This window comes from Gavialis gangeticus, unplaced genomic scaffold (genome assembly GCF_001723915.1).
Source record: "Gavialis gangeticus isolate Ggan-Ray unplaced genomic scaffold, GavGan_comp1, whole genome shotgun sequence".
NCBI classification, from domain to species: domain Eukaryota; kingdom Metazoa; phylum Chordata; order Crocodylia; family Gavialidae; genus Gavialis; species Gavialis gangeticus.
In genome coordinates this window covers 33,093,075-33,103,054 of record NW_017729025.1, presented here as the reverse complement: position 1 = coordinate 33,103,054, position 9,980 = coordinate 33,093,075, and the positions used below count along the sequence as shown (strand labels likewise).

Sequence of the window (9,980 nt, the reverse complement as noted above, 5' to 3'; positions counted from 1 at the left end):
ACTAGCTGTGACTCCCCCAAACTTTCCCCTACTCAATATCCATAATTTAATTAATATTTTTAGGGTCATATTTTGGGGGGCAACAAGGGAAGGAGGGTCTTATGGCAGCTCTCAGGTAAAACTGGAAACGTCTCATTACATTCAATGAGTATTTGTATATTTTTTACCTGAGGTCTCAAGATATTTCCATATTAGAGGCTCAAGTATATGGAGACTTATTTACAGTGCTTAAATTATTACTGCAGGGCATCTACACGAGAAGCTTACTACAGAGTTGCCTAATTAGCTCTGCAGTAAAGCATCTCCATCTACACAAATGGAGCTATTAGGTCGGAGTAAACTAATTAACTCCACTGTAGGTTAGTGCTGCCTGATACAAGCGCTGTCCTATGGAGGAGTTATTTACTCTGCTGCAACATGTGCAGACGGTGATGGGCTGGCTGGGGCATGAGGGTGTTATAGGACAGGGGCTGTCTCCAAGCTAACCCCGCACTAAAGCACCCTCGTGTCCCAGCCAGCCTCTCTGCAGCCCATTGAGTCAGGTCCCAGCAGCCCTGGGCTGGCAGGCTGAGGCTACACCACCCTGGCTCAACATGTTGTGGTCCTGGGTGCATGTGTAAACACTGCACCCACTATCACACATTGTGACAGCCCACATTAAATAATGATTTTAAAACTGCACCTCCTATAGCCACTTTCTTTTTCAGCAAATGCAGAAAAACAAAAAAGACCTCTGTGCTCAACATGGAACCAAAAGGTTAAGAGAATGAAGGAAATACTATAAAAGTAAATGCTGTTACAATCTTTACAATATGCTTGCGAGAGATCTTCAGAGGCCTCTAATTCAGATTGACACACGTTCTTTGGAATTGTGGGCCAGAAATACACTAGAAGAGGCAGTAGCTGAAAAGTTGTCTCCTATAATATAGTAACTGCCAGCTAATATATTATTTGACCTATTGCCAATGTATTTGTGGTGAACCAGACATCCCCTAGGCTCTTCATAAGTTGTGCATAATTTTCTCTGGCTCTGCCTCTTTCTCTTCCTCTCAGAAAAAACGAAACACTTAGCATAACAAAGAACATCACCATATTATTACAATGGCATCAGTCCTGGCTGTATTTTTTCATGTTGTAAGTCTGAACTTCAGCTCCCTTCCAATGTTCCTGCAATTCAACTATTTCATAGATGAATAGCTGTCTTTTCCCCCTAAGTCTGATAAAAAAAAATAAAAATTAGACATGTTAAAAATTGTCTCCATTTTCCAAGCTGAAAAGTGGAAACAATGAAGCATCAACATTACTTAGAAACCAAAGAAATGAAGGCAAATACTCTTAAAAAATTGAATCTTATTTCTAAAACCCTGTCTTTTTGTAAGTCTCAGGTAGCTACTCTTTGGATTTTACTCTTGGGCTTTACTTTAATATAGGCATATAAAATGAGACAAGACAGCCACTAATTTCAGTGGGCATTGATTTGGCTTATCAGCTATAATAAATACATTTATATTCCTATTTATATTTTGAAATATTAAATGTATTAGAGCATATGGTGTGAACACATTCTAATCTCTCCTGTGAACATGTGGATAGCTAGTGCACTTTAACTTATTAGTACTTCAAATACTATGAGGGAATTTTTACGTGTGGTGGGGACGCGGTGCCGGGCACTTTAATTAGCAAGCCACACTAATTAAAATTGCCTGTGCGTTATGTGTACCAATGTGTCCGTGCATCCCCACACTGAAAAAATGGTGGTGGGGCGCTTTCAAATGTGTTTTATTTCAAAGTGTGTTTTATTTTAAAGCTCATCAAACGTGTTTTATTTCAAAGTGCACTACCACCATTTTTTTTGAACAGAGACACATGGCGACACTAAGACACATGACATGGAAGGCTTCTGGAAATTTTAGATATGTTAAAAGGATTAATCGAGTCACCACACATGTGTATAGGAGCAATTTAGAGAGTGCCAGCACTTGACATTCCTTCCCTCTCCCTACTCTCCTTTCCAGTCTCCAGCTCTTGATAACGTCTTTGCCATGGGGTGAGAGGGGAAAGCTGCTGGTTGTGGCTCTATGCATCAGTCATTTAAGTAATACTCACCCTCTGAAATTCCCAAAGCCTGTTAGGAGCATGAATGGGTTAAACCATGGAGTCCTCCAGGGAACATTTTATGATGCTTAAAAAGTACTGAAAAGCTCTGGCTGTTCCTTCCTATCAGCAGGAATCGTTGACAAAGCAACTTCCTGTTGTTGTAAGACTGATTTTTATGCACACTGATTGCTCTGATTTGACGAGAATCAATCAGCTTCCATCACCATGGGAGTATAGCACCTTACCGTCTTTAATGGCAGTACAGGGAAATGGAACTGGGGGTTGTGGGCTCCAGGTTAGTATCCTGATCACTAGACCAGTGGTTTTCAACCGAGGGGCCACAAGTCCCTATCAGGGTTTCACATTGCTGCCATGCCCAAGTGGAACTGCCCTGCATGCCTCATGCACAGCCAGAGTGGGAAGCAGCTGTGGCAGAAGCAGGCACTTCTGTCTGTATTGGGGTTTAAGCAAGCAGGAGTGCTCAGTCTTGCCACAGCCCTTCCCAGTTTGACCCTTTGTGGCATCTTCTAGAAACAGAGCTGTGAGGGGTAGGTGCAGAAACTGTCCGATATGCCTCTGTTTCCAGCAAGACCATGGGGAGACTGAACTAGGAAGGGCGGCAGCAGACCCAGGCACTCCTGCTGCAGACATTTCCCAATCTGGCTGTTCAGGTGGGATGCAGAGCAGGTCCACCTGGCTGCAGCAGGGGCAGTAGCAGTTGCCTGGTTGGGAAGCACTGAAGTAAGCTGAGGCAGCACAACAGTGGTTCGCAACTGGACTGCTGCCAAATCCAAGAGTGACGGAGGGATGCCCTGAATCTGCGAAGTTTGAGAGCCTCTGCACTAGACCATACTTCCTTCTTCTAAAACGTCTCGTGCTATCTCCTGCCAGGGACCCCTGATTTCTCATAACGTCCAGACATATCTGCAAAGGCATTTGAAGCTACTTAGGAACACAGTTTTGAGTGGTTGAGCTCTAAACCTTGTGATTGTCTTTTCTTCCACTGTAGTTGACAAGTACCTATACTTTAAAATAACCCTAAAAGGAAACACTTAAAATGGTCTTAACATCTTTGAGTAAAGTATACCCCTACAGAGAGGCAAGACCTGTGGCTCACTTAAGCCTTGCACTGGTTCTGTGCACAGTGATGAATTTCATCCAAGAGCGGTTCATGGAGATGGCAGATCCCACAACAGCACAGTTATTTATAACTGCAGACTGTCAGATGTGTCCCTCATCGAATCCTTTTAATGCATATTTCTTTTGTTTGCAGTTCTTTGCTAAGAACTGCTGCTGAAAGGAGCTGCCTGTCTCCCAGCTGTATGTCAGTAGGCAAGGACAAAGGATGTAGGAGTGCCTGAGGGCAATGCATGCTGTTGAGAACATTGCTCACCAGACAGGCTTTCACACTTCAAAGCAGCAATCCACTCTTTTTGTGACATTTTAAAAACATTTACAAATTTACTGATTAGCCCTCAATGCTCCATGCTCTGTGACCCCCCTACAAATGTGTCCTGAATGCTGTCCCCTTTGTGCATGCCACGTGTCAAGCATTAAAATTCAGACACTTGCTCCAGGGAAGACCAGGCCCAACAGAAAAAGGAGGAGTGGGAAGGGACAGAATGAAGCAAAGAGCTGGGACAAGAGGCTGAAGTAAGAAGGGAAGAGGTGGCAGGAAAGGCCAAGGTACCTGGTGCTCAAGGACACAAGACCTGGTTTAGGAGTGGGGCAGGAGAGATGCACAGTGAAGGGGAGGGAGCAGGGGAAAGAGGCAGCACTAAAGGAGAATGGGAGCTGCATAAAGTTTCAAGTGCTGGCCTTGTTCTTCTGAGTTTTTGTGCACCGTGCTGAATGATAGCAGGGAAGCAAATGGTTTCTGCCTGTTCATCAACTCTGGTTTTGAATGTGTTTCTCTCTGTTTTCATTGTTTCTGTTTAACTTCCTTTTTTATAATGTGGCTCTGTGGTTAAACGCTGAAAAATAATCCTGCTGAGGCCAGCTTCAGCTTCATGTCAGCCTCATTCTGCTTGATTGCATTTCAGTCTCTCTATCACACTGGATGTCACCTTACTGGCTCAGGTTGAAAGTCCCTCAGTGCCTTTTTTCCTTTGCTCAGCTAACACTCACTCAGCATCAGCTGAAATAGCTCAGTGGGTGTTTATGGGGTGAAGTTTAGATGCTGCAGATTTAACATGGAGTTCTCTGTTACTGTGACCGATGGCAGCAAGGAGTGCTCAAGGCTTGTAATGCTCCACGGTGGGCAGACATAACACCATGCACAGAAACCAGGAGGACTGTTCAGAGCTGTACATGAACATGCATAATGGTATTCTGTAACCTACGGGGATGCACCATGCTCTAGTGCTCAGAAAAACACGTGGGGATGAGAAGCTGTAGGGTTTCGTTTCCACTTTGAAATGGATTTGTTACATGACCTTTGGCAAACAAATTATTTCTCTGTGCCACGAGTTTCCTGCAGAATGGGGCCAGTAATATTCCTCATTCCTAATTCACTGGAGGACTCCATGGTTTAACCCATTCATGCTCCTAACAGGCTTTGGGAATTTCAGAGGGTGAGTATTACTTAAATGACTGATGCATAGAGCCACAACCAGCAGCTTTCCCCTCTCACCCCATGGCAAAGACGTTATCAAGAGCTGGAGATTGGAAAGGAGAGTAGGGAGAGGGAAGGAATGTCAAGTGCTGGTACTCTCTAAATCATCACTCAAGGCTGATGCCTTATTTGGCCCACCCTAGTTATGCTACTGTTGATATATGCTTAAAAATGCTCAGATTCAGCATCACTGGGAGCTCTGCCCCTAACCCCAGCCCCTTTGGGATAGCAGATCATTTAAAAATAAGTTTGCAAGACCTGCAATCTGGCACTTAAAATACTCAGTTCACCCAAAAAGGCTTCCCTAGGCAGGCTGTCTATCTCATTGCACGCAACTGGACCTTGGGGCCAAGTACAAGCATTCAAGAAGCCCGAAGCAGAATCGAGCCAATCTTACATGAGTTTCTCTAGGCTGCATAGATTGAGCTGGGACTATACGGAACATGTTTGCCCTTCGGCAGGGGGAAGCAGGAAAATGTCTGCACTGGCCAAGGCCAGAAGGCACGGGGTGGGGAAAAGGGGTGCTTCCACATGGCTCCCAGCATGCCAGAGATTGCCCAGGGCAGCCAAGTTAGGCCATCCCTGATGTCAGGCACATGGCCCCACCCTCTGCTGTCACTGCAGATTGTCCCCCTTGCCCAGCCCTTGGCTTCCAGAGCAGGTCACCACAGCACACCTGGCAGCAGCACAGGGAGAGGGAGCTCCACAGACAGAATGACTGGTTCCCTCGGAGCAATGTCAGGGGAACAGGGGCTTTGGCTCCATCAGACCACAGCTCCTCTGCCCAGTCACAGCTCCCGGCTCAGCCAGCAGGCAGCCCAAAGCAAGTCAGGGGTAGAGAGGAGTGAATAGGAAGGCTTCCTGGCTCAACTGGCCAGCAGGATCACTCACTCCAGTCCCACCACGTACCACCCTGCCCCATCCCTCCCACAGCCCCAGGACTGCAAAGGAAACCTCCATGTTTGCTCTGCACCCACTTCCCCAACTGCTGAGAGGTGGCACCTGGTGCAGGGTCCAGGGTGAGACTAGGGTGAGCAACCCCATTTGCCAGCCGAACCAGGCAGCAGGAAGGAAATCCCCTGCCACGCTGCCCCCTCCAGCTGTGCAGACCCCAGCTCTGGGGGAAGCTGAGGCTAGGGCAGGAGGGCTCCTCTTTCCCTCTCTTCCCCCTCACTGTTATACAAACCAGCTGATAGGAGCAGACAGGACACAAGGCTGGGGAGCAGAGGCTTTGCTGCCTCAGCTCTATGACAGCCCAGGGGCAAGGCTGGCCCGGTGCTCAACTAGAGCAGAAAAACACAGACCAAGGCTAGCCCACCTGTTCTGCAAGGGAGGAATTAGCTAGGGAGCCACAAGGGCTCCAGGGATGCTGGGGGACTGTGACCTAAGTTGAGTCAGAAGGGGATCTGGTGCAGAAGTTTGATAGACTGGTCTAACCTAAACTAATTAAATCTGATAATACATCCATTAGGTCTACCTTAGACTGGGTTCTACCATTTTTAAACCAGCCTATGCACACTGAACCTCTGTTCAGTTACAGGCTTAGTCTACCATCTGATCACTTATACCAGTTTATGTGTAATGTCTGTCCCTAGCCCGGAAGTATCATAGGGGAGAAAGCTCAGGGTAACAGGAAAAAAAAACCAGGCCAAAAACAGGTAAAGAAGATAACTTGAGAGCCATCAATGTGCCAGCTCCCCCTTATAAATCTGCCCACACAAGAACATAATGTCACATGAAGCTCATTTAAAAAAAAAAAAAAACAAACCAAAGACAGATGGTCTTAAAAACTACAAATATACATACAGCTACATGAAAAATACATTCTAAAGCATGTGCATTATACATAAAGAGCAAAATATGTATTAAGCGTATCTTTAATATGAATTGCTATTCTGACTCCAACTGTGTGCCATTTACAACATATGTTGCCAAGTTAATCCATTTCCCGCTAAGAATTAATATAATGAATTGCAAGATGGATCCAGCAGCACACTGCATTTGTTTTGCATGATACTGCTGACTAATTCTGGCCTTTGAACTAGCCCATCCTGCCCCAGAAGGTTTATCCATACTAACAATGTGCAGCCAGCATGGGGAGCATGACTAAAAGGAAATAGCTTCCGGACAGCAGCCCTTAGTGTGAACTAATCCTTAGCTGAAGCTTGGCTTCTTGATGCTCCGAGTAGTACATATAAACCAGAACAGCCTTCAGGCTTCTGAAGCCCAGTGCAGGGAGATCTCATAAACACACAGTGCCTCCTTGCAAGCCAAAGGGAAGATTAATACCACCTCTGCACCCCAGACCATATTTATGCTGTCCTCTTCTTGCCTGTAGCCAAGGAAGCAACCACATATTTTCAGTTTTAAATATAACTGCACCAAATATTTAAATGCAAGAGGTTAAAGTTATATTCAAACATATGAACTTGCAAAGCTGTCATTTATGTAAGCCAATATATGTAAAAAGCATCCTGTTAATATGTCTGCACATGCTGCAATGCATACCTAGAAGCTTGCATTTTCTTTCAGGATTTATTTTCCTTTTAAAAAAAAATGTGGCCAATATAACCCGGCTTATAAACCAAGGGTCTCAATGAACAGAGTCCCATAGTACACAAAGGAATAAAGTCAAGTACTGTTTTGGGAAACAAAGCTTCAAATAAATGTCTCTGAATTCTAGTTTCATTTACTGAAATCGCTTTCCTTGTGATGGCTGAAGCAAAGATGATTATTAATGACCTGCTTTTAATATATACTTGCAAATAGAGAGAGTACATAGTAGAAAAATGCAGATTCCTTCCTGGCCTTTCAGATGCATCTTCAGTATGATTTGCTTTGGGCTTTGGTTATTAAAGTAATAACTCCAGTGTCAAAACACATTCCAGAAGCACGGGACAGCTTGTTACTGGCATATGTTATCATAATCTTCTCTCGCTGAGTGCTCTTCCGTTTCCTTTTCTGGCTTAGTTTAGATGAGTCATCTCCTAGATGACACAAAGCTTTGGGGCTGGCCACCTGCAATCACTCACAAATGCATTAGGCTCATTTGCCCCTACATCTTAAACCCCCTACACTGAGCTAGAGCTGATCAAGACCAAAAATTGTATGGGGCCAAAAAAAGGTGTTTGGCAAGAATACTGGATGAAATTCTTCAACGAGAAGCTTCTAAATGAAACAAAACATAAAATCTTAATAGTGATTTAAAATGTGTTGAATTTCAAGTCTGAGAAAACTGAAGATTTTCAAGACTGCAGCAATGTTGCCACCATTTGTCTCCTTTTCTCCTCTCTCCTTAGCACTGAAGTCAACAGAATGAACCATGTCCAAGGTTTGCTTTCTTCCCCTCTAACTTACCCTTTTTCCTTTGACATTTTTACCTCTTTTAATACCAGAGCTTATCAAACATCTCCATCTGTGAGAAAGGAATAACAAAATTTTATATCTTTGCAGGAACTTTTCCAAAGATATAAAAAGCTTTGAAAATGTACAGTTTGGGTGAAGGGAAAGAAGAAAGTAAAACACATCCCCTAGACACCTTTTCCTACAGTCAGAAATTCCCAACTTAGAGACTGGCAAGGCTTCACCAGATGTAGGCTGCTGCCTATGAAAGCTCACACCTCTCTGAACCAATTAGGCTCTATGGGTGTGGACAAATGTGAACATCACTTGACTCGGGTTAGGTAGCTTCCTTTGCGCCATCTACACTTAAGCCAGGTTCTGCCATGGGCAGGGCAGCTGGAGATAAGTAAGCTGAGGGCGAGGGGAGAGCTGGCAAGCCTCTGGAAGGGGCTGAGAGGTGCAATGGGGAGCAGCGGGTCTGCAGGGTGGGGGCTGGTTGGTCTACAGGGGGCTGTGGCGAATGGCTGGGCTTTCCCTGTCTAAGGGTTGTGCTGAAAAGCACTCAAATATTCATTAGGCCAGGTTAACTCATTTCAGATCAAGTTAACCCAGGCCAGTCTAAACTTAGTGCACCTGCTCTGCCATCTGCCTGACTTCAAACTAACACGGCTAGTCAGCTTTCAACCTAGAGACTGCAGCACACTGGAGCTGGGAGCTGCATGGAGGTCTTAGTTCTCCTCACCCAGCAATTACGCCATGTGCCTGCAGTTAATAGATGGCAGGGACATATCAACCCTCAGTGGCACCATGACAATTGTCCCTGTGTTTATAATTACCCTAAAGTAAGTGACAGCTAAACCAAACTAATTTGTTGAAGTAGGCCCTTGCTCTGATTCAGTTAATCTATAAGGTGCATCTCTACTGTGCCTCATAATAATTTAGCCCCGTTTCATTCTGGGAAAAAACTGCCCTTGTTTTGGGCATGGGGTAATTTTGGGACAGACTGTAATGAGCTCAGATAGGGCCCTGGACCTAGCCAGTCATAACTGAGCAATCAGGGCATGAATCCCCTGAGGTTGCAGGAAAACAAACCCCACATGCTCCTGCTTTTAAAAGCAAGCTCCAGACAGCAGCAAGGGGTCTGGCCGAAGACTAACACTTGTTCTTGGCCCTGCTAACCTTGAACTCTGGCTCTTACTTCTGGACTTCACTCATTTAACCAGGTAACCTTTCCCAAATGCCCATGCCCTTATTCTTAACACAAATAGCACAGAATGCATAAGTGCCCATCCCCAAAATTATAACTGAGAAAGTTTAAGACTGTGAAGTGATATGTTCTGTAATATGTATTTGTGAACTGAAAACAAATAGGATTCCAGGTGGTGTATGCTATTATCTTTTTGACTGATGTACAATAAAAATGAAAGAGAGGCTTTGGCAGTAATTGGAACAATAGCATGATAAGTGTTACAAATACTGAAATATTCAGCTTTGCCAATTGTTCTTTAATATAACAGAAAACTAATGTGCTAAAAAGCAATTTCTTTCTCTCCCCACAACCCTACATCCATACCTTCTATGCCCCTAATTCCCAAAGTGCTGCACCCTTGGTATCACATACTGTTCTTCCAGGGTAACAATGTGTTATCTGGTTCATTTATTTACATGACATGGAAAGGCTGCCTAATTTGCAGATTTTGATAAATAGGGGCAATAAAGATTCACCAGCTGCTTGACATTTTTCTTTTGGTATTGCTGGCATTTGTGATGGTTGGCCTGGGACTGCGCCAAGCGTTCTCAGCTAATAGTTTCAAGTATCTTGCCAGGAATACCTCAGTGAGCAAGTCTGTATGATTTGCTACTCATTCCTTCCTTTTAAATCTTCTCATCCCACTTAATCTACTAGAGAAATAAGAGTAAATACATA

General features: G+C 44.5%; 1 long non-coding RNA gene across 1 annotated transcript; it reads right to left on the bottom strand.

The window, feature by feature from the left end:
• Positions 1 to 7,513: 7,513 nt before the first annotated feature.
• On the bottom strand, positions 7,514 to 8,305 carry LOC109299442. The gene is made up of 3 exons (XR_002097847.1): positions 8,203 to 8,305; positions 8,069 to 8,126; positions 7,514 to 7,698 (listed from the first exon to the last, which is right to left on the bottom strand). It is a non-coding gene; the product is annotated as an uncharacterized LOC109299442 (long non-coding RNA).
• Between the last annotated feature and the right edge of the window lie 1,675 nt (positions 8,306 to 9,980).